Raw genomic sequence first — 25,747 nt, forward strand, 5'->3', positions numbered from 1 at the left:
AGATGCTCAAGATTTGGAAATTGTCTAGATGGTAAACATCTCAAAAGGCTACAAGTAGATCTAACCATATGACCAGCTATACCAATCCTTGATATATTGTAAGGACTTGGTATTTCACTAGAGACAATTGTTCAGCCATGTTCATTGCAGATCTATTTACAATAGTTAGGAAATGGAAACAACCTAGATAACCTTCAACTGAGATATGGATAATGAAAATGTGGTACACGTACACAATGGCATTCTATTCAGCTGTAAGGAAAAATGAAATCTCGAAATTTGCAGATGAACAAATGGAACTGGAAGATATATTTATGAAGTAGCTCATACTTAGAAGATGAACGTTGCATGTTCTCTCTTATTTGTGGATCCTAATTCCAAATTCTTGGGTTTGAGCATGTAATCTGAAGTAACTGCAGAAGCCAGGAAAGTAGAAAGGACCTATGGTGGGGTTGAAGGAGCTCCAGAGATAGGAATAGTTGGACACAGGTTATATAAGAGGGGCATTGGAAAATGGGTAAGACTTTATCTGAGAAAGGATGAGGGAGGCTAATACAGAGAAATAGAAGGAGGAGAGATAGATAACACTAATAATATTTGTTACATTATAGGGTAACATTATTTTATAAGCTTTCTTAATAAAGTCCCTACCACCATGACTGCCTAAACATGAGCTGGACAAGGATGACACCAATGGACATACCCAAGTGGATGGAGAAACGCCCACAAGGCTTCAACCCTACACCAAGAACCACAGGCAGCTGTGAGCAGGAGAAATAGTCATGAATTTGAGAGGGAATGAGGAGGACCTGGGCAGAGTTGAGGGAGAAGAGGGAAGCATGAAAATTATGTAAATATAGTAATCATATATGAAATTCTCAAAAAATTAAAAAAATGGCTTAACAAAGGGTTCTTTTTATTAAGAATGGGGCCTCACATGTAAACAATATTGTCCTTTTTGCATTGGTCTTGCATTTAGAAAATATTTGCATAGGCATATTGATCAGAAAGGGCATTTTTACTCAAAGATCAGTATTTGTGACTGATGCAGGGAGGCCTCCTCCAAGCATAAGTCTTTGTAAGGTAAGTTAAAATTCCTTAGCAAGGCAGTAGAAACTGCCAAATGCATAGACACCCAACTATGAGTCTTAAGATGACAACAACTTTAAGAAATATTCATTCTGCAGCTTAAGAGAGCCAATAGACTCATGCACCTCTCCAGGCATACTGAACACCAATTCTGAATTGGGGTAGATGGCATGCAAAGGCATGGCCACAAAGCATCGTTAAACCACTGCTTGGCTGGTAGTTTTATTGCAGATTACTATCTTGACTCCATTTCATACTTCTGTGACCTAAATTTTCCTAATTTATGAGGGACTTTAATAGGGAAAGTAGCATCTAAAAAATTCCGTATATGCTTTTTGATCCTCCTCCTCTGCATAACACATCAAAGCTATCTGTTCTGTATTGCTGCCACTCTGCACTGGAGAAGCACTCAGACCAAGTATTGGAGGATCCACTGGAGACAGGCTGCTTATTTCTTCACATTTAGATGGGAAGATCTCCTTTCTAAACTCCTCTCTGGTCTCCTTAGTTAGGGAAAACTGTCCTTGCCTTGGACTCCTGGTATTTGTGTCCTACATCTTTTCTAATCACAAAATACCTTGTTATGCTTGCTCAGGTCACTCCAGGCAAGAGAACCTTCTAGGATAGAAACTGGGTTTTATTTACACTTTATATTTTTCCCCAGGCAGTTGTGGGGCACACCTTTAATCCCAGTAGTAGGAAGGCAGAGGCAGATGGACCTCTGTGAGTTTGAGGCCAGCCAGCCTGGTCTACCGACCAGGACAGTCAAGGCTACACAGAGAAACCCTGCCTCAACGAAACAAGAAAAAAGTGTTTTTGAGACAAGCTGTCTTGCTGTCGTTCTCTGCTGCTGTGACAAATACCATGACCAAAAGCAACTTAGAGGAGGAAATGGCTCATTTCTTCTTACAGGCTACAGTCCATCATCAAGGAAAGTCAAGACAGGAATTCAAGCAGAAACTTGAAATAAACTACAGAGGAATGCCTCTTGCAGACTCTAGCTTCTTCATGGGCTCATGCTTAGCTAGCTTGCTTATTTAGCCCATCCTTCTCAGGGGATGATGCCACTCACAGTGGGCCAGGCCCTCCTACATCAATTAAGGATGAAGAAATCCTCCACATACATCCTCACAAAGCCCTTTTAGTCAGTATAGTCCTTTAACTGATAGTTCCTTTTCAGGTAACTAGGCTGTATCAAGTTTACAGGGTAAGCTAACTAGGACAGGATCTTATGTATTCCAGGCTGCACTGGGACTTCTGATCCTGCTGCCCTCACCTTCCTAGTGCTGGAGATTACAGGTAGGTGATGGTCCCATGTCTGCTTGTGTGGTGCTGGGTATTGAACTCAGTACTCTCTGCATGCTAGGCATGTGTTCTATTAACCGAGCCACATTCCCTGTCCCCTCTTTTTATTTTTTCTTTTAAAATGTTTTAATTTCCTATTTTATCATTTATATATGGGGCTGTGTGTATATAGAAAATGTACATGTGGGTGCCTGAGAACAGAAGAGGTCATCAGGCCTCTTGAAGATGGAGTTACAGGTGATTGTGAGCCACTCAATGTGGGTACTTGGAAATGAACTCCCATCTTCTGAAAGAGCAACAAGTGCTTTTAACTGCTGAGCCATCTTTCCAGCCCCTGATTTATTTATCTTTATTGCTTCTCTGCCTGGCACCATGCCTAGTCACTTCCAAAATGACAAGTTCACATATTTATCATATTTATGCTTCCACTTTTCCTGAACAAGTTATTTGAAGCAGGAAATGTTGATGGGCAGAAGTAGTCATATTCAATTTATCACCAAGTTCTACCCACTTTTTCATCTATACATGTGTTATTTCCAATCTCTCCATAGCTTTCTCTGAAGTTTTTCTAGTTCTTCTGATGAAGTTCCTTCCCCTCCAGATAGCTGGCATAATTATCTGTTAGTGTTCAAGTAAGAAAAAACTTCTCCTCCCTAATCTATGAAGGATAAATTCCAAGGTCCTTAGCATGACATGGAATTTTAATAATATGGTTCCCTATTGTCCAGTTTTATTATCTATTATTTCCTGCTCCAGAAACACTTGACTTGCAGTCTCATATGGTGTTCTCATTTTGTTCCGTGTTCTGAATTTTCCAGTGAGAAAAATGTCTCTTTTCAGTCTATTTTTTTTATGATAAAAAACTTCTATACATATGCAGCATACCACGGAGAGAAGACTTGCTCATAGCTGGGTTCTCCCACTTTCAAACTGTTTGTTTGGCCTCAATGTTCTCATCTGTAAATCAAGATAGCTAGAGGGTATCTGCCTAGCAAGTATGCATATGGAAGCCACTGTTGATTATACACTTTAAGATACTTTTCAGAATTTTTTTGTGTAAGTAAAGTTTCCTTATTACATGCACCATTATTTCTACTGCAGACTTGATTCTTCGATTCTCTGCATTTTGTAAAATTCATTTTTTTTGTGTAGAACTGCTTCCTCATGGGAATAAGAACCCCATGAAGAAAAAAATAATGTTTTATTTAGCTTCATATCTTCTCCACAACACTTGCTCATAGTAAACATTCAATAAATGTCTGATGAATCAGTGACTTGTATAGTGGGAAGAATCTTTGCTTTGTGACCAGATAGGTATGTTCAGATTGAATGTTTGCTAATTTTGTATTCACAGGTAAGTAATTTCTCTGAGGCTGTTTATGTACCAATGAATAGAGATAATTCCCTTTACACATAAGCTCTAGCTAGCATTGATTCCAGTGCCTGAAATGTGGTTATTATTATCTTGAAAACGATATAATAGTATTAGATCAAAGTTAAGCGTTAATGAACAGGTGCAGTTTTCCTGTGAAAAACATTTAAATCTTAAACTGTTCTGCAGTGCTCCTGTTTTTCTAAAGCTAATCTCTTGTTGGATTTCCATTATGTTACATATGATTTCCTAAAATCATATTTTGCCTGTAACAAACATGCAATAGAGTACCATTTTTCCTTATAGTTTTACTGACTTTTTGTGCTTACCTTGCATGTACAATCATGTACATTTTGAGAATAATCATGTATTATTTATCTTTTAATTTCCTTTTATCTCTCACATTTGTTGCTTCCCTTCCAAAATGAGACTCCTCCATAAAGCAACAGATCAATACATAAATGTTGATTGTTGATGAGCAGTGCCCAAGAGCAGTCAGTGGCAACTGGAAAGTGTTGGCTCTGGGAGGACCCATCTCATTTGATGTAGAATCCCAGTCATTAGATAACAACAAAATTGCACTGAGCATGAAGTGGGGCATAAAATAAATGTAAGATTTGGCTACTTCTCAACAGGAACTGACAATCTATTTGGCAAGATAAAGCACACCCACATTGAACTGCTAAGAGGCAGAACTGGACAGAATGTGATTAAGTTCCCACTGTGTTGTGAAGAAGAGAAACTAGCAATTCTCATAGGTGAGGTTGAAGTGAGGAAGTTGTTGCGAAACTCAAATGCGATCAAAGACATAACTCCACAGATGTTTGAAGGCTTTGATGTGTCAGCCATTGTGATGAGCAATGTGTGTGTTCTGTATGTTTACGCATATGCATGTCTATGATGACTTTCATTCTTGGAACAAAATGCTGGTTTTTATTAAGATAGAAAACACAAAACATAAAATATTTATCCTAACCACTTTGACTCAGTTCTGTGGTCAGTACTTTCAACATTCATATTGTTATATAACAGAGGGTTGGCACTTTCTCATCGTGTGAAACTGAAACTCTATACACATTAAACAGGAAATCCCCTTGGTCTTCCACCATGAAAGCAATCCTTTATCTAAACTACTTAGAGGAGAGTATTAGTATGCCATTTAAAAAAGACTTCAGAGGTGTAGAAGTTAAAATTTCCCAACGTCTTTAAAAAATAAGATTTATTTTAGTGTGTGTGTGTGTGTGTGTGTGTGTGTGTGTGTGTGTGTCCACAGGTATGTGTGGGTACACATGGAGACCAGAGGAAGGTGTCAGATTTCTCAGATCGGGTGTTACTGGTGATTATGAACCATTTGATATGGGTTCTGAGAACAAAACCAACATTCTCTAGAAAGCAGTGGGCATTCTTAGTCACCAAACCATTTCTCCAATGTCACAAGGCCTTATAATCAATATACAATAAGGAAAACAGGATTAAGAAGGGAATGAGATAATAGAAAATTATAATAACATCAGGTAAGATGGTGGAAGATTAAATTTTCCACTTTTGCAGGAGTTTGTTTTTATGGACTGTATTAATCAGGGTTCACTAAAGGAATAGAATTGATAGAATGAATATATTAGGGTGTATAAGAAAGCTATGATGCCCAGGCGTGCACAGGTCCAAGCCAGACAGCATCCCAGTACTGAGGGGGACATGGACAAGAGCTCCCATCCCTAGCCCAGAAGTTATCTCCAGTTAGCAACTGCTTGTAAAAGAAAAATTAGCTTACTTCAGTGGAGTTTCCCCAGGTATACGAACCACCCTTAAGAGTAGGCCCCAGAGCCCAGTAGTAGAGGAACAACACAAAACAAACTCACTGATATTTCTGGAGCCTTTTGTCTCATAATGCTTTATTTATTGTTTTCTATTTATTTTAATTTTATTTTTTAAAAAACCTTACTGGTCTTTTGCCTGCATATTTTGTTTCCAATATTGTGTTTTTATTGGTTTTGTGTTTATGTGAATGTTTCTCATGCTTTCTCCCCCAATGCCGCCTTTCTAAGGAAACTGCTGTTTGTTTCTAAAGAGAAATTAAGAGAAGGTGCGGAGGAGTTGGATGGTTGGGGAGATGGGGAAGATCTCAGAGGACACGAAGGGGAAGCCATAATCAAAATATATTGTCTAAAAATTTACTTGAATAAAAAAAAAAACCCGAGATAATAAAAAAGAAAGATAGGAAGGAAGGAAGTTAAGAAGGAGGAGAAGGAGGGAGGGAGGAAGGAAGGAAGGGAAAGAGGAAGGGAGGAAGGGAGGGAGGGAGGAAGCAGCTATGGAGAAAAACCAGTAAGTCATGTTCCTCCATGGCCTCTGCTTCAGTTTCTGCCTTTAGGTTCCTGCCTTGAGTTCTTGCCTTGGCCTCTTTTGAGGATGGACTTTATTTAACTTGTAAGATGAAATACACTCTTCCCTCCACAAGTTGGTTCTGGTCAGTATTTTATCCCAGCAGCTGAGTAGCAACTAGACTGCACAGAATGGCTCTTGTCTCTAAGGGGTTCCATATGGTGCTTGATACTCCTCTGCTTTTACTCTCTCTTTCTTGTATTAAGATCCCTGTTGTTTGGGATGATGCTAAGAAAACACAGCCGTGAGATTGCAAGCACGAGAAAAGTGACACTGAGTTCCTGCATTCACATTTTTGAACACATCACAAAGTGTCATACTCCCCTGTATACTAGGTTGAAGGGTGTTGAATTAAGTTTGAGCCTTGCTAAAATAGCTTATGAGGAGGATATAAGAAACTTGGGTGTCTTCAAAAACATGTTTTAAAACATTTATTTGTGTCTGTAGAGGTGTGTATGTGTGTGCATGTGCACAAATGCATGTGTCCAAGGTGTGAGTATGCCATGGCATGTATGTGGAGCCCAGAGGACAACTTGTGGGTGCGAGTTTCCTTCTTTTATTATGTAGGTTCTGAGGATCAAACTCAGGTGGTCAGGCTTGGAAGAAAACACCTGTATTTCCATAACAATCTTGCAGACCCTTGGATGTCCTCATGAACCAGGAGACCTGACTTACTGAGGTGATAATTGCATGTGCAAAGAGATCTGGGTGATATTTTTCTTTATGTTAGGATGACAAGGGCATATAGAGATGGAAATATGTTTCCAATATGGCCCCCAACCTAAAAGAGCTTTGTGTTGTCTGAAGCCTTATAAATAACCTTCTGCTGTTAAGACAGCATCTGGTACATTAAGGCACACTTGGAGATCTTTAATACAGTTGTTTCAGGAAGAAGGCAGTAGGGGTGGTAGATGTACTTAGAAGGATGAATCAGGAGAAGAAATCACTAAATGTTGTGAAATCCTGCATTTTGTTCTTCAAGCACTGAATAGGTGCTTCATGCATATTTTATGTAAGTCTCCAAACACGTCTTTCTGATAGGCACTGTTGTCTTTATTTTAGTTTCTCAGGAATATCTTGCCATAGGTTACTGTGTTGATCACTAAACTACCGTCTTTCTCCAGCAACGTCGTCTGCTATATTTTGCTTTTTGATCCTGAGGCTGGGCATCTGCAAGCTAGGCTTCTACTTACTCAGTAGATTAAACCACCGGTCATAGAAACTCAGGGAGATGGTGAGCAAGGGGAGGGAAACTGAACAGGCTCCTTAGGTTTTGCTGCTGTTTCTGCCTTTGTTACTACTTGTTTTCTTTTGTCTGTCTGTCTGTCTGACTGACTGTCTGTCTATCTTGTTGTTTCATGAGACTCACTCTAATGATACCCCTTTCATCCTGTAGCAGTTTATTCTGATACCCTGCAGTCCAGGTTGGTCATTTCCCCCACTTGGGCAGTGTCAGCACAGGGTGCTGGCATCTCTTCTTCAGAGGTTGCAGACACAGACTCTGGGCTGCCTCCTCCTAGTCCAGCCTAGTTAGCTGTGTCTGCAGGTTACCTCTGTGATGGCTTAGCATGCGCCTCCCTTGGCCCCGCCTTGTAGGTGTGACAGTTGCCGCAGTCTCAATGGGGGTTGGAACTTCCAGATCAAAGCTGGAATGGCTACCCACTACACTTTTCAGTTCCCAATTAATGAATTTTACTGAATTAAAAACTTTCACATAACTGTGGTTCTATTTAATCAGTTTTATTTTTGTCTTTTGTCTGGATTCTAAGACAACTATAGAAACTTTCCTACCTATAGTCATCATCATGATTGCCATCATGGGCAGCCTCTGTATTATTTAGTAATTGCATGTAAGGTGTAGAATCACATTTTTCATTATGGATGTGGATAGAGTCTACATCCATTTGTCTTTCCTTGCTATCAGTCTGGCTGCCTGTGGGTTTTAGCCAAATTTTCAGATGAATGGACTGCTGAGTCTTGCTAGTGCTGCCCCTGTTTATAAACTCTGTCCTGACCAAGCTGTTTGACCTATATACTGGATACTACTTGATCACAAAGCAGTTCCAACAAGGCACTTCATAGGAGCAGGGACCGTGTTTATTTTTCCCAATGAATCTACAAGGCCAGAAATAATATTTCATAGTGCCAAGTAGTGATTAGTGTGCATTTAGTGCAAAAAGTCTTGGGTAAGAAAATGAATGAATCAGTAAGCGAGGCTTTGGAATGTTCAAACTTCTTTATAGTGAATAGATTTCAGAAACTGACGTTCCATGCTTACAATCTTTCTTGATTTTTTTCCCCCTTATGCTCTCATTTAAGACCAGAGAAGATCTAAAATCTAGTGTAGTACATCCGAATGGTGTCTGAAAATCATTTTAGGTTTTGCCAACCTCCCACCTTTTCCCGTCTTTACTCCTTGAGCTGTTGACTAGGGATGTACTTCTAGTAGAAGAGACCATGCTTGAACTATGGCATTAACACTGTTCCTGATATTGGCTGTTTCCGACCTCTGCATCCCAGTAAAAGCAGCTGCAGCTTGAGAGTGGGCTGAGGTAACTTTATCTTCAAGATTTTCATGACAGTCAGCTTCTCGTGGACTCTACTTCAGCTGGGTGAGATTCTTCTGTTTCTGCACAACCCAAATACTCTAGACCACATCTAAAAGAGCTCACGCTCTTTCCTCTGCCAGCCTTTCGAGTTCCCACATGTCTCATAGGTAATGGTGCAATAGTTGAGGTGCATATATTCATGTGTTTTTCACTGGTGCTCATTGAATGGAACACAAGCCAAACAAATAGACTTTCTTCCTAACCTCATGTCACTACTGAATTTAAATGAAAATTTCCTAGTTACTCTCATATATCAGTAAACTTTCCCTGAATGTGTGACAACTGAGAAAAAAATACATAGCAGAATAACTTATTTCTTTTCAGAGTTTTAATTGTCATTTTATACTAAGAAGCTTTCAAGGAGGGATACCTATGAAGTAAGCACACAGCAGGATATGCCCACTCTCCTGTGATTACTATTTCAAATGATTGATGTAGGACAAAAATTCAACAGGGATACCCTACAGAACAGAGAAAATTAGAGCTCAAGATCTTCTGCACATAAGAGTAAGAGGCAAAAGATAATGGCAATGGATAGCCCGGGGAAATCTCACCAGGTAGATATGGTCCACTGGGAATTGTGTACCATGTGGTGGGACTCCATAGTGGGATCTGGAAAAGATTATAGTAACTGTTATCATCTCTCTAAAGCTGGGTGTGGTGATGCATAGATTTAATCCTAGCACTGAGGAGGCAGAGGCAGGTAGATCTCTGTGCTTTCCCAGCCAGCCTGGTCTACAGAGAGAGCCCTAGGACAGCCAAGGCTGTTACACAGAGAAATCCTGTCTCAAAAACAAAACAAAACAAAACAAAACTAAAGACAACTCTCTAAGGGAGCCAAGCAAGATTTGTGTAAAGTCAAAATAAAAAGAGACATAGTTCTTGGCACAATAATTTGAGATCAAGTACTTAAAAGTTCAACCCAGTATAGGAAACTCAGTTCTGGGATGCTAAGTTATGGGGTAAGGCTCTGTAGGTCACCAGTAGCTGGATGAGCAATAATTTACAATAACTTATGAGTTCGGTGGAATTCATAGTAAGTTAAGTCTGATTTTCATGTATGTAAAATTCAGAAATCATTTTATTGTAGCTGAACAAGAGCTGAAAATTATTCTTTTTTAGTTCTCACCATTTGGATGCTGAGTTGGAATTAATTGTGAAAGGCATGGGAAGCCACGTAGTGAAATATTTGTAAGTATCTGGTTCTATCTGGGATACCACTTGACTTCTGAGGCATTGGTCAGGATTCATGGCCAACTAAATATATTACATTTCCATAATTTTGAGGTCCTTTGCTATGTACAATATACTTGGGCCCTTCCCAATCTAGAACACATGACAGTGTCTGAAGACAATCTTGCTTGTCATGAATAAGGAATGAGAGGGCTATGGTTAAGTTGTTTCTTCTATGAGTAGAGGCTAGGGGTGTTACTAAATATTTGAGGATTCATGGGAGCCTCCTCATCAAATAATTATCTGGCCTAAATGTCAATATTACAGAGACCAAGGAAGCCTAATGTTAAATCAAGTAGACCTTCATTCTTCTTGTCATCCAGCCATCCTTCATTTACGGTGGGCAAGTTTTGGGGTAGTTGTAATACTCCTATCAATGTTTTTCACATTCTTTTAAAGATTTATTTCAATTTTATTTTTTATTTGTGTGTACATGTTTTTGCATGTGTGTGCCAAGTGTGATGGTAGCCTCATAGGCCAAATATGGACATAGCATCCTGTGGAGTTGGAGTCACAGGTGGTTGTGTGCCATCCTAAGTGGGTGCTGAGAAGCTAATGGGGCTTGTTGACTGGAACAGGATCTTCTTTAAGCACACATGTGCGTGCAGTCTCCAGAGGTTACATGTTTTGTGTTTCCATTGTGTGTGTCTATGTATATGCAATTCAGCATTGTAAACAGGATAAGGCCACAGGACTTGCAAACCTTCACAAAGGGTTAACACACTACCTTTCCTCTTGGGTCTTTTGCCATCTGATCTCTTCCATGAAAGAGGTGCTGTACGTAGAGATACAGAATGCTTCTCCCTTTTCCTAAGCATTATTGTTTTAAAAATGCAAATTAGTTTCTTTAGGCCCCTCCAAGCCACAAAACCCGGATTGAAATCCCATTATTCTTGTAAGCAGATGTGCATATTCTTCTGTCACCCAGAAACAGTTTAGAAACTTGGCCTGGATCTTGTGACTTCTAGTGATGCTGAGACCCTAAGTAAAATGTGTATGAACTCATCAAACTAGAGTGACCCTTGTAACTCTGTGCTGAGCTGGGATCCTTAGGAATTCATCAGAGATGTTCTAAAGGAATCCTTCTGCAATGAGGAACTTTCTGTGAACTTTAACTACAAGTAACAAGGACTTGACAGGTTCATTTCACCTTGTGTTCAGGTGTTGGGTGTATATTACATATAATAATGTTCAGAACAAGACTTGGGGGAAGTCAGCAGGATACTGAACACAGACAGATCCATCTCACCATCTGGCTGTTTAGATAACAGCATATTGTTGAAACTCTGAAATGCTCATTCATCTCACATTCTCTTTTGGCAGCTTTTCTATTAAAATGGAAGGTCTGCAGAGGCATTACAGAGAAGAAATTTCCCATGAATTCAAAATACTTACCATTTTACAGGAAACATTTATTGGCCCCAATCTCACCCACTAACTCATTTTGCAAACGAGGAAACTGAATCCTAAGGAGATTAAGGGACTACACAAAGGTCACACAACGGACAACCTAAGGTTCAAGATGGTTAATATACGCTTTGAGGAAGAAAAAAGGAAGGTTGGACCACTGACAAGCATGTTCTAATAGCAAAGTGAGGGCAAAATAAATATTTCATGAGTGGATTTAACACAGAAATAAAACCTGGTTTGACTGATTTGTTTCTCCCACTGAATAAATCAATTGTCATGTCACATAGCCGAACCAAGACTCCCGTCAGTGACATCACAACTGTATGCAGTTAGGTGGCTGTTTCCAAAAGAATAGCAAGATGTTTACCGGGCAGCCTCCTGTGTCTCAGCATTACTCAGAAGGTGAATTATGGATGGTATGTCAAGGGAGACATTGTGGTAATTGCTGAAATCTTGAAGGTGTTAAGACTGACTAACTGTCCCCATGTTCTGCTGTGGCACCCGCTGACACTGATGAAATCTATAGAAGTAGGGCACATTTCCATAACATGAATATTCAGAGTTTGTGATGCAAGAATTATTATTAAACCACTGGGAAGGAACACATTCTCATTATTTGATTGAATACTAAATGCTGTCTTTTAAAAATAATTCAGTATGAATACTTTGATAATGAGCAAAGAGAGATGCTTGGGGAAAAATCCTCATACATTTTATATATTATGTAATCAGGAAATGAAATTATGTTTAAGCTATATAAGACATCTAGAGGAACTGTGTTTGAATCATTAAGTATATTCCACCAAACTCTGTCCTGCATATATTGAAGTATAATATGATAGAATTATAGCTAGAACTTGATTCAAATGATTTGAATAAAAATATAGTGTTTAGGGTCCAGTGAGATGGTTTAGCCCATAAAGGTGCTTCTTGCTGAGCCAGATGACCTCAGTGAGATCCCTGTGATTCACATGGTAGAAGAAGAGAATCAACTCTTGCAATTATTCCATAACCTCCACATTATAGCATGCACCTTTTCATATAATACATCCATACATAATAAATAAATGTAATAAAGTTCTGTGTGTGACCAAGCATTTGAGACAAGATTTTTCTGTGTGTAACCTTCTGGAACTCTCTCTGTAGTCCAGGCTGGCCTCAAACTCACAGAGGTCCTGCCTCTCCCTCCTGAGAGCTGGGCTTAAAGGAATGTACCGCCACCCCCAGGCCTGACAAAGCATTTTTAAACACACATATATTTCCCTGACAATAAGTAAAACACCTACTACAAATAATAGTATTGTTTTGATACTGGACACATTTGCCATAATTCTGAATGAAGACAGCATTTATTTATTTATTTATACTGAAAAGAATTTTTCATATAATAAACTTTGATCATGTTTTCCCCTCCCTCAATTCCTGTCAGATCCCTAGCTTCCCTCCCCACCCAAGTTTTTCCCCTCTCTCTTTTAAAAACAAGCATGAACAAAACAAGCAAAACAAAACAAAATCACCTAAGAACCACACACATACCCAGAATCACACCACAGAACACACCAAAGGAAACCAGAATGAACAAGCAAAAGTGTCCAATAAGTAAGACAAAAAGCACCCAACAAAACAAAACAAGACAGAAGTCAGCAAAGATACAATTGAGTTCTTTTTGTGTTGGTCAACTACTTCTGGACAATGGGACTTGCTCTGGAGTGTGGTTAACATGCTCAGTGAGACCCCAGGGAAGAAAACTCATCTTTCCTTTGCCAGCAGGTATCAATTGCACATAGCTTGTTGGTTAGGATTGGGAGCCTGAGCTCTATAAATGACATATTAAACTTCTCAAGAGCTCTTGCACATCTAAGAAACCAGAACCACAGATAAATTCCCATCATGTATGAAGTGTATTCAGTTCTTCATAGCAAGATTTCAAGTAGAGAATATAGAAAAGAAATTAATTTTGCTTATTTAATAGTAAAAATAAATTGAAAGTGTGGGTACAACTAGGCCCTTTCCTGTGTTGTGTTTAATCTCCTGTACTTCAAAGTAACAGTAATAGCAATGACATCAAAGCATGAGGAATGGGAGTCACTCATATAAACTTTGTTCTAAAGAAATATGATCTTATGCTGAGTTTTATCTCTGGCCAGAGGTGGCTAAGCATTTTGGCAGAAGGCTAGTAGATTTGTGGAAGGCAGTGTGTGGTATTAGCTGTGGTGGTGAGGATAGTAAATAATGTTTCGCTGATCAAAATAGAATATCTTATACCACTCCTTAACTGGACAGAGCCAAGGACAGAAACTAAAATAAGCAAGTGGTTTCAGTTAGCTTTTTGTTGCAGTGACAAAATGCCCAAGGGAAGCTAATTTAACAGCAGAAAGGTTTACTGTGGGCCGCAGTTTCAGAGGTCTTAGTCACTGCTTGGTCTGGTTGCTCAGGGTCGTGTGGGGTAGAAGTTCATCGTGCACACTTCATGGTAGCCGGGGAGCAAACAAAGAGAAGGCAGGAGTCAGTGTGCTCCCAATGAAATACTTCCTGGAAACAGGTTTCAACACTTGAAGTTTTTACCACCTCCTAAGGGGGTCATTATCTGAAGACCAAGAGTTGAACAAATGAGCTGTTGGGCACCTTTAATAATCAAATCATAACACAAATCTCACGCATAAAAATTGTCCTCTTTCTGTTGCCTAGTAGAAGAGCTGGGGTTTGGGTAGGTCATGGGTGTGAACACCTGCTGCTTGAGGCACTGTGATGGAGAGTCTAGAAAGTGGCAGTGAACATGACTTGTAGGCAACTATATCACTGTGAAAGGTTGGGTGCAGAGTATTTTTGAGACCAAGAAGACACTGTCATGCCCATTGGAAAAGAAAATCCTTAAAAAGGCAAGGGAAGGAACTGGAGCATGGAATGCCCAGTAATGTGGCCCAAATGGGAAGGCATGTAGACGGCAGGACCAGTGAGGGAGGCAGCAGCTGCTGGTACTGCAGGCCATTCTAGGATGGCTTCCCAAAGGCCAGAGATGTGCCAACAGCAGTCTGATGACAACTTTTATATTGTCCTAAGGCAGGTTGGTGTGTCCCCTGGTGTCTTGCCTCATAGCTGTTGTCCCAGCACACATTATAGCCTCGTCTTTGGTTCTGGAGGTTCCTGGGGCTGTCCTGGGAGGCGAAAAGCCCTTCCTCTGTTCCAATTGGCTTCACCAGGACATCATGGGAACTGTTTCAAAAGAGGTTCCGTGATAACTGCTGTTGGTCACAGCAACATAAGAATGTTTCAATTCCATTCAGGCAGAATTTAGGATGTATTTCTTTCTACCTAACCAAAGGACAGAATTTTTTTATTGAAAATAATTTTTTATAGTATGTTCTGATTATGGTTTCCCCTCCCTCATCTCCTCCCAGATCCTCCCTACCTCCCCATTCATCCAACTCTACAACTTTTTTCTCTCGCTAGAAGACAAACAGGACAATAGTTAAACAAACAATACCCCCACCCCCCAAAAAACAACAAATAAAACAGAGGGAAAAAGACACAAAGAAAAGTCAGGAGAATCGTACACATGGAGAGACACATCCACATGCACACACACATAAAAGCACAAAATCAGAACCCATAATAGATAGGCAAATGAAAGTAAGGTAAAACATGCCCAAACAAAGCATTATGAGACAAAACATCTCCAAAAATACAGTTGAGTCACTGTGTATCGGCCATCTGCTCCTGGGCACGCAGCCTCCCTTAAGTGTGGGTTGTATGCCCAGTGAGATTCCATTGGAGAAAACTGATTTTTCCTTTGGGAGCAGTTGTCAATTGGAGATAGCTTCTGGAATCTGGATGAAGGCTTGTATCCAGTTCCCTTCTCAGCACTGGAACCTCATCTGGTTTGATCCTGTGAAGGCCCTGTGCATGCTACTAGAGTCTGTGTGAGTGAGTTCATATGAGCATCTGTCCTGTTATGTCTGGAAGGCACTATTTCCTTGGTGTCTTTCATGTCCTCTCACTCTTAAAATCTTTCCTCCTTTTCTTCCACCTTGTTTTCTGAGACCTTAGGGGAAGGGTTTGATGACATTCTATTTAGGATTGTGTTCCAAGGTCTCTCACTCTCTGCACATTGTCTGGTCATGGATTTCTGTGTTAGTTCACATCGACTGCAAGAAGAAACTTCTCTGATGATGGCTGAGTGAGACACTGATCTATAGGTATAGTGGAATGCAAAGGACAGAAATCTTAATTTCAGATTTCATTGGATTATCATTTATACTAATAAATCAATGACATCTATTGTAGGTTTAAAAAGTGATCACCCAGAGAATTTATTTCTCGTGCTCCACTGTAGACACCCTTACCAAAGACAGCATGTCCAGAGTGTTTTCTTGTTTTATAGCATATAGAACTTTTTCTGCCTTGTGTAAAAATACAAAAAAAAACCCTCCAAAGTTGTTGTGTGCTTTTGGTACATAACAATGTACCAAATGCAATGAAAAATTTATAGGACTTTGCACTATTGTTTTGTAAATGATGCCAAACCAAAAACAAAAAAAAAAGAAAGAAAAAATATACTGGAGGGGTTTATTGGCTAAATCTAGCATTGAAAATATACCTCATTAATCTAGGGCTGGAAAATGTCAGAGATGCATCTAACTCTATTTTCCTAGGTGACCACTCTTTAAACTGTTAGGGAAAGTATGAAGGAAGATCAGGAGTTGGCTGCCACAAGACCAAAAAAAAAAAAAAAAGTCTTCTGTTACGTATTGCCGAGGAAATGCTGGATTTCAAAACAGACAGCGAGAAGAGTGGCAGGCTCCTCTATGGTTACTTAACATCTCCCTTAAGCTTCATGCATGTCCTGCCGCTTAGTCCCATTCATCTTATGTTGGATTGCTCATTCTAAATGTTCAAAGTCCACCTAGAAAAAGAATAGTTTTAATGTGATGATTTTTCACGGGGAGTTCTTGGGTCTGTTCTGGACAGCGAGGTACCTATCATACTTTTGAATATATTCCCAGTGACTGTGGTACAAACTGCTTTTCAGATATGTCCTTGGACTGTCCCAGGAGACAGTGTTCACATGAATTAGATTATAGGTCCCAGTGAGCTCTTAGTTCTGTGTCTTACTTCTTGACTTCATTGGCTCATTCCACAGAAATTTATTTTCTCATATTTTAAGCAGTGGAAAGTCCCAAGCAAGGTACCTATAACTTTAATTCTTTTGAGAAATTCATACATCTATACAATGCAATATGATCAACTCTATCCCTCCCACATTTATGTCTTTTTTTTTTAGCTCACTGCCCATATGCGCATGAGAATGAGGCTATCTCATTGATTCATGAGAAACCTACCAGTGGACACATACCCACAGAGTGACTTTCCCGCCCAAGCAACTACCCATTGTCAATAACTCATTTTGCTGTAGTCTGACTTCCTGATTTGCTAATGGCTGTCTTCTGGCTTCTCTATCATGTTCTCTATATGCAAATACTCTCTGTGTCTTCACCTCTTTTAATAAGGACACTGTTTCTCTTGGACTAAGGACCCATCCTTCGGATCTCATTTAACCTTTATCACTTTATTAAAAGCTCTGTCTCAAAAACAAAGCAAAACAACCCTAAAAGCTCTGTCTTTAAATACAGTCATGCCGCAAGCTTTCCTTTCAACAGCTGATTTTTTTCTTTCCCCCTTGGCTCTGCTTTGTTGACCTCAGAGCACCTTTGGACACAGTTTCAAAAACAAAACAAACCACATACACAGCAGGAACTGGAGCCAGGCTGGTTCTGCTTGGCTCCAATAAAATTCTAACCACAGTATTTATGTAAAACATCAGTCTCCCTCTCCTCCGTGTGTATATGTGTGTGTGTGTGTGTGTGTGTGTGTATAGGGGTGAGGTAAACTGGTCCTGAGTCAAGGTCCCCAGCTGTCAGAGAATGAGTCCGAGATGGTGCAGCCTGGATATGCCTCCTTGTAAGTTTAAGCACTCACCATTTTGCTGTGGGTGATCATCAAGATGAGTTTCTTGTCACTTAAGAGTTGTCTCCAGTCTGTCCCACTGCTGCATATGGACAAGTTTACCTCCGTCCACAGTCATGAGCAACTTCCTATTATCTGCAGCTGTCTCATCGCACTCCACTCCAGCTGAAAGCTGACCTCTTTGTTCTTGAATATGCTGTGCATCTTTAAGATGATAGTGTCCCTGTTTTTGACAATTGTGGTAGGACTGGTCATGCTAGATACCTACTTGGTGGCAAAGCTCATATCAAGAGACTTGCTGAAGTCATGAAAATTCTTGCTGTCCACTAGTTTCCAGGTGCTAGTGAAAGCATCTGCTATGGTGTTGTGAGAGAGGAAGCTTGTAGGCACTCCAATGATCACATCTCATGATGAGCATGGGCCACCTCACCTGTTGAAATTTAGAAGATACAATTCAGTCCGTGACATTTCTCTTGAACCATTGGTTAATAGAGTCACCAATAGAAATGTAGCATTAGTGAAAAGTAAGCCTCTAATTTATTTATTTATTTATTTATTTATTTATTTATTTATTTATTTATTTATATTTATTTGTTTATCCGTTATTTATTTTATAAGGCAAAGATGTTTCAGGTTGCTTGTTAGTACATCAGTCCAGTCTTTAACATTAGTAATTATGGCTATAATTTTTCTGAATTGAGCAGCAACCCATCACCCTACTTAAAGAGATAGGACATCGTTAGTAGATCTTGCATTCTTGTATACCTCCATGCAATTGGACATGCCAGCTCTACCTAGAAACAGTGCCTGAGAATGAGGATACTCTGATAAAAGCTACTTAGCAAAAATTGCAATGATACTTCACACACAACTATTTCTTAAAAATCTGCTGTGCCAATTTCAGGAATAAGAGATAATTAAGCAAATAGACAAATTTACTTAAGCAAATATAGAGTTTGTTTCATTGTATTTTAACAAAGTGCTAATAAAATATAAAATATTATGTTTTATTTTTTCTTTTCAGTTTTGGTTACAGAAACATCAATTTTCTTTTCCTATAAAGTCAAGTGCCTCTGGAATTTCAGTAATAGTTACTACATGGAGATACACAGGGAACAGAGAGCAGTACCCCAGCTGGTAAACCTGAAATTGTATCAGCTCTTTGCAGACATACTTGAGTATCATCAGCATAGTGATAGCTGGAGACTTGAGAAGGAGCCTGGAAATAAGATTATTTGAAGAACAGGTAGCAAGCTAAGTTCAATGAAAGCAGTCAAGTCCTCATCAAGTCAGTGAGCTGAGGAATGGATGGGAATGGAGGGGCCAGTTCTGGGGCTATGTGAATCTATTCTCAAATTTTTGTCTCTGAGGAAGAGTTGCAAGAGGAGACATTTAAGAATTAAGAGGAATTGTAAGGATAAAGTGAGATTTATGTCTGGAACAGGAGAAGCCAATATGCTTCTGACAAGTGAAGGTAGGAGAACACAAGGAGCAGATGAGGACAGCTAAGAAAACATACAGCTGAGTCCTTGGATGCCTGAAGCAGAGGAAAAGGCCGTTCCTAGGCAGAGGAGGACATCTCTTCTCTCATTGCAGGAGGAAAGGATGACAAGGTGGTGGAGGTGGAGGGGAGATAGAACAGTATAGGACTCTATTGCTTATAGCTTAGTACTCATTAGTTCTGTTTATTACTTATTTTTTTGTTGATCCTTTAGGGAATTTTGGGCTTACACTTCCTTGCCTTCATGAAGTAGCCATGAGATTTGCTGCAGTCTTTAAACTATGAACAAAATTCACACTTACAGAGTTAATAGATGACTTGACATATTATTCCTCCTTTTCCCAGAGTGGTTAGTAGCAGTATGAATAGTTTCTACTTAATTAGCCGGTATGTGGAAAGAGGACCAGTATGTGGACATAGCAGAACCAGGTGATCTGGAGAATGAAGGAAAAGTCAACGTTGACTTTTTCTGAACCACTGAGCTATTGCATATTACTTGGTAGTGTAGCATGATCTTGATGTTCTAACTAAGCGATGGCTTGTATTTTCCCAGAGAAGTCAAAAGGGAATTCTTTCCAAGATGAATTCTAAGTGAAATTATTACTTATTTTGAAGTTACTCTAGCTTATCAATCACCCTCAGCAGTTTTATGTGATTGGTTGAAAACAAGAAATGAGTGAGATGTTAATTTTATTTTTCCTCATATAGAAGCAACAACAATTCACAATTATAACAGCACAAAACAACTTTCTTGATATATGCATACTAGATATGTTTGGTTGAGTAGTTTTTAAAGTAAAGTAAAAACATGCCACAACAAAGAGTCTTTATTGCTAATAATATAATTCAGAATATTCCCATTCTAGGTTAGCATAGAACCAAAAGATAGTTATAATTCAGAGATATGAAAAGTAGACTTGTGGACTCCCAGAAACATCAAGAAGAATTGCTTTTCTACTCAAACATGAAGCAGTGGCCAGACATTCCAGCTGAGTGGAAAAAGGCAGAGGACCAGATTTAGATTCTTGACAAAATTACGTGAGATCTGTTGGCTTTGTTAAACTTTTAAAGAGATAATTAATGTGCACTAAAATCATTTCAGTATATAGCGACATAGATACACAAAAGACTAAACTGTTCTAAATATAGACCTTATAACAAAATTTGATAACCAGAGGCCTTTTATTTTACTCATTTCACTTTATTTTAAAGTTAATAACTGGAAGGATTGTGAAGAAAATCTTTTTTTTTTACATTAAACCTCATTGTAATTTAGAATGATATTTTTATATGTTCAGTTGCTCTTATTATTTGCGATGTGTTTGTGTATGAATGAGTGTGCGGTTTAATGTTTGTGTGCATCTTTGTCAGTGTTCTATTGCTGTGAAGAGATACCATGACCATGGCAACTCTTATAAAGGAAAGTGTTTAACTGGGGCTTCCTTACAGTTTCAGGGGTTTAATCCATTATCAGCATGGCAGAAAGCATGGCAGCACACAGGCAGACATGGTGCTCAAGAAGGAGCTGGGAATTCTACATCTGGAATGGCAGGCAGCAGGAAGAGTGCTTCTTGAACTCTAACACCCACCCTGATGTGACACACTTCCTCCAACAAGGCCATAGCTTTACCAACAAAGCCACACCTCCTAAATGCTCTCAAATAATTACACTCACTAATGACCAAACATTCAAATACCTGTGAGGGCCATTCCTCTTCAAATCACCACAGTGTGTGAGATGCGTGTGTGAGTGTGAGCATGGGTGAGTGTAAGCATGAGCACCTGGAGGCCAGAAGTCGACTCTGGGTGTCTTTCTCTGCATTTATTTATGTATTTATGTATGTATGTATTTATTTATTCATTTTTCTTTATTAAGAAATTTTCTACTCACTTCACATACCATCCACAGATCCTCCCTCCTCTCTCCTCCCACCCCCAGCCCTCTTTGTCAAGCCACCCCACATCCCCCAAATTGAGGTCTCCCATGGGGAGTCAGCAGAGCCCAGCACACTAAGCCTAGGCAGGTCCAAGCCCCTTCCCACTGCACCAAGGCTGTGCAAGGTGTCATACCACGGGCACTGGATTCCCAGAAGCCTGCCCATAGACCAGGAACAGATCCCGATCCCCCTGCCTGGGTGCCCCCCAAACAGTTCAAGCCAAACAACTGTCTTCCATATCCAGAGGGCCTAGTCCAGTCCCATGGGGGCTCCACAGCCGCCAGTCCACAGTTCATGAGGTTCCACTAGTGTGGCCGGTCATCTCTGCATGTCCTCCCATCATGATCTTGACGTCCCTCACCTGCAGAATCCCTCCTTTTTCTCATCAGTTGGATTCCTGGAGCTCAGCCTGGTTCTACTCAGCAGTAAAAAACAAATTTGAAGGCAAATGGATAGAACTAGAAAATATCATCTTGAGTGAGGTAACCCAGACTCAGAAGGACAAGCATAGTATGTACTCACTCATAAGTGGATACTAGATGTGAGGAAAGGGATGGCTAGACTGCAACCCACAACTCCAGAGAGGCTAGCTAGTAAAAAGGACCCTAGGAAGGATGTATGGATTGCCCAGTGTTGGAGAAATGGAGAAATGGATGAGATCTACATGAGCGGACTGGGTGTGGTGGGTTGGGGAAGGGCGAGGAGTGGGGGAATGAGAACATAGGGAAATGGCAGGGTCAAGCTGGAACAGGGACAGAGTGGGAGGGCAGGGAGGAAGATACCATGATAGATGAGGTCATCATGGGAATAGGAAGAGGCAAGGTGCTGGGGAGGCTCTCAGGAATCCACAAGGATGACCCCACCTTGGTCTGCTGGCAGTGGTCCAGAGGGTGCCTGGCCTGGTCTACTCTAGTGACCAGTCTAGTGAATAACCTAGCTGTCATCATAGAGCCTTTGTCCAGTGACTGATGGAGGCAGATGCAGAGATTCATGGCCAGGCACCAGGCTGAGCTCTGGGAATCCAATTATTTATTTGTTTGTTTGTTTGTTTATTTATCTGAAACAGGGTCATTTATGCAACTCAGGGCTGACTGTCCAATGAACTTCAAGGATCTGCCTAGCTCTGCGGTGTCCTTTCCTCCTCACTGTACCCCATCCAGCTCAGGATTTACAGGTTGCACCAGAGCTGGCATCTTGCAGGGTGTCGGGAATCTGAACTCAGGTCCTTAGGTTTGTGCAGCAAACACTTTACCAACCACGTCGTCTCTCTGACTTCTGATGTCCTTTTTTCCTAGAAAAAAAGAATGCAAGTTACTTTGTTTTTCTACTCTTAACTCAGACAAAATTCTAGCAAAACTATTTGTATTATAGACCCTCAAAGCTGTTTCATATTAACTTGGCTAGCTCTGGAGCTCCTGATTGAATCTGGGATTCCTAATGGTAGTCATACAGGATAGGAATAACTAGTTTTGTTTTAATTTACACTTGGCATTTTGGCCTTGATCAGGTGAAGAAATATATTTTGTTATAATTAATTTGAAATATACTATACAGTGATTATGAAAAATGACAGTGTACTTAATGGAAAGTGGAGATGCCAGGGTGCTGCTGCTTGCGTTTCAGCAGGATGTTGATATTTGACTCAAGGAGCTTTTTCTGGTGAAAGCTTAAAGTTATTAAAAATAGAAACAAGGCAGAATAAAGCACAATATGTTAATTAGCGACTGACAGACAAGCCAGTCCAAATTGTCTTAAGCAGCACTGAAAGTTTGGCTCCCGTCTGGAAGTCCTGAGGTGCCATGCACTGGAGAGTTGCTGTAACCCTCCCTCTCCTCCCTCACTTCCTTCCTTTTCAGACTGTGAACACGACGGTAGCCACAGTTCCCAGTTTTACAGTTCCCAGTGAAAAAGAGAAGATGTTCACCTTGGTCACGGGACATAAAATGTAGTAGCTAACGACACAGAGTGTGCTGTTTTGTTTGAACCCATAGAACGGCATCTTGGGCCCTGGTGCTGCTTCAGAAAAGAGAGAGCAGAAGTATCCAGGCAACAATACCTATAATACAGATTTGCATGATTAATAGTTTTTATTAGCTTTCTCTGCCCATTGAAAGTTCTTTAGAAGGAATTTAAGGTGTTATTCTAGCAGCTGTACCTGGACAGAGTCAAGTCAGTGATAGAACTGGGGTCACTAGAGACACTATTGTATACAAATGTGCATAATTTGAATCTAAGGAGCAACTTTCTCAGCCCCACCCTTTTTTCAAAAATGGTTACAAAGTGTTCAACGTTATTTGTCCCAGAGAAGCTCCTCACGAAGTCAGTGAGTCTTCCAGCCTGCACTGCTGGGTATTTGATGAGTGCAAAGTCTTCAAATCAATCCCAAACTTTCTCGGCACTCAGAGTCTGACTGACAGTCTCTCCTCTCTGGTCAGCTTGTCTCCAAGGATCTTGATCTGTCTGCTTACAAACCAGCCAGTGTCTCACTGTGAGAAAGAGGGCACCAGGAGTGCCGGACAATTACTGACACTCCCCATGTCAGTTACTTTTCTTGTTGTTATGATAAAATATTTAAAAAAAAAAACAAACAAACCTTGGCTGGGAGGTGGTGGTGCATGTCCCAGCACTTGGGAGGCAGAGCCAGGCGGATCTCTGTGAGTTCGAGGCCAGCCTGGTCTACAGAGTGAGATCCAGGACAGGTACCAAAAGTACACGGAGAAACCCTGTCTCGAAAAACAAAACAAACCCCCCAAAACAACAACAACAAAACCCAAAACCTCAAGGAAGGACTGGCTTATTTGGCTCAGAGTTTGTCACAGTAGGGAAGGCATATGGTGAGAGCATGAAGCAGCTGACCACATTGCATCCACAGTCAAGAAGCAAAGAAATGATTGCTGGCACTCTGCTTGCTGTCTCCATTTTACATTGAGACTGGAATACTGCAGCCTACATTCAGGAGAAGTTTTCCTTCCTTAGATAAACCTCTCTGGAAATGGCCTCATATCCATACAGGGATATGTCTCAGGCAATTCCATATGTGGTCAAGTTGACAGTGAGATTAACTACCAAACCTCACCATGCCATTTCCTGTAAACTCACGATTTTCTTCTCACAGAATCACTGAACTGAAAATACCACAAACCAAGTGCTTAACATTTTATTTGAGGCATACTTTTTGTCTTCATTTTGTATTCCTATTGCTGACTAAGGTTTCCTTTTGCACAACAACTAGGTCTTGAGGTATATGTCCATGTCATTAGTGTACAGTGTTCTCGGCATGGATGGGAGGTCCATGTGAATCAGACATGTCATGATTTTTGCTTCATGTCTTTCTCCCCTGATTCTGACTCTAGCCACAGTCACAGACATTAGTTCTGAGCTGGCCGCCCTCTGTGCTGACACAGCCTTGTGTCTTCAGTATGAATTGAGCATCATTGGCTTTTTGACTCACTGTGTCTCTGGATTCATGATGAGGATCCCTGGAGATGCCCTTGTCATTTCCATGCAGGAAGAGAACTAATGTTCCAGATAAGCAGCATTGAGATTCATTCTAAATAGTTCCTTGACAATCCTGACAGAATCTAGCATCTGTTCTCTGTCGGTGCTAGTCATCTCACTAAAGCATTCTTAAGAAAAAAAAGAGAGAGATTTCACAAAATTGAACCATATCTTGCAGAAATACTCACTAATTTTAAATGTAGATATACATGAAATTTTGTATATGAATATACCCATGTGGCCCCCACTGGGATGAAAATACAGGAGAGCTTGAGCACCTAAGAAGGCTAGTTTGTGCTCACTCTGCTCTTGAACTGTCATAAATAGCTTCACACTGCAGATGTCACTTGAAACTTGATTTCTTGTACTCAGCACTATAATGGAGAGTGTATGCAGATCATTGCAAATGTTAGTGGTGGCTTCTTTCTTTTCCTGTGTGCAGTAGTCTATGTTCAGTCATTCACACAGTGTTCCCATATTGGCCTTCCTGGTTTTCCCATTCACTGTTCCTGCCTTTTCATCCTCTATTGCCACTCAAAACTTACTACCTGCCTCTATTTCTTCTTTGGCCCCTCCCTCTCCCTTCCTCAGGGCCTCAAGCTCCAGTGCTATTTCTGTGAGTTTGAAGGTAGGTGCTTTCTTGTTATTGGTGCTCATTTCTTGATAACTTGACCATTGAAAGCAGTTTCCTCATGGAGGGATTTAAGTCCCCTCATCACAAAACTTGAGAAATTCTTCATAGTGTTCTCAGTTTAAATTCTGCAAATTACGTAACCAATTTAAGAGAGATTGTCTAGGGAAGACAATGCCCAACAAAGAGAAATAAATAGTAGAGTTTCATGCATGAGACAATGCAGGTGAAAAGTCATGGTTTTAGATGGAGAATTGCTTCATGCCCTGAAATCTCACAACCTGAGTGGTTGTCTATCTTGTGGCTTTTCTTCAACCAACATGGACTTTCTGATACAAAGGAGTACCTGGGTAGAAAAATCAACACTTCCATGTAAAGGGACTTCTAGAAAGAGACAAGGATTTTGAATAGAAAGCAGTATATAATGTATAGGCTGTAGGTCTATATCTCATTTTCTCTCAGGACAGCTGAAACTCTGCCATTTCTAAGATAATTTCTGTGGCTAAATGTGTCTAAAATGGAGCAAATTATATGAGGCTATCTGCTGATGGAAGTCATCAGTGATGGCAAGGAAAGAAACGCTCGATGGCTGAACATACTTTCCCCTTCAGTCTATGGTATTTATTTCACACTATATCAGTGTGGAACGTTTTCTAAGTAACTACTATAAATTGCACAGCCATTATAGTAATTGATTTAATATTTCACTTGTGGATGTCACTAAGACTTGTCCTCACTAGATGACTTTGTTTCCATGGTAACTAGTGTGTTTTAAATGATAAGAAATGTGAAGAGTAGAAAGGATCAATTAGTGAT

The 25,747-nt window shown here is 40.2% G+C and overlaps 1 pseudogene; it reads right to left on the reverse strand.

The window, feature by feature from the left end:
* Positions 1–17,298: 17,298 nt before the first annotated feature.
* On the reverse strand, positions 17,299–24,957 carry LOC128098725 (fatty acid-binding protein, heart-like; annotated as a pseudogene).
* Positions 24,958–25,747: the final 790 nt, after the last annotated feature.

The sequence above is a fragment of the Peromyscus californicus genome, unplaced genomic scaffold (genome assembly GCF_007827085.1).
Source record: "Peromyscus californicus insignis strain IS unplaced genomic scaffold, ASM782708v3 Scaffold_6__1_contigs__length_162567912, whole genome shotgun sequence".
NCBI classification, from domain to species: Eukaryota; Metazoa; Chordata; class Mammalia; order Rodentia; family Cricetidae; genus Peromyscus; species Peromyscus californicus.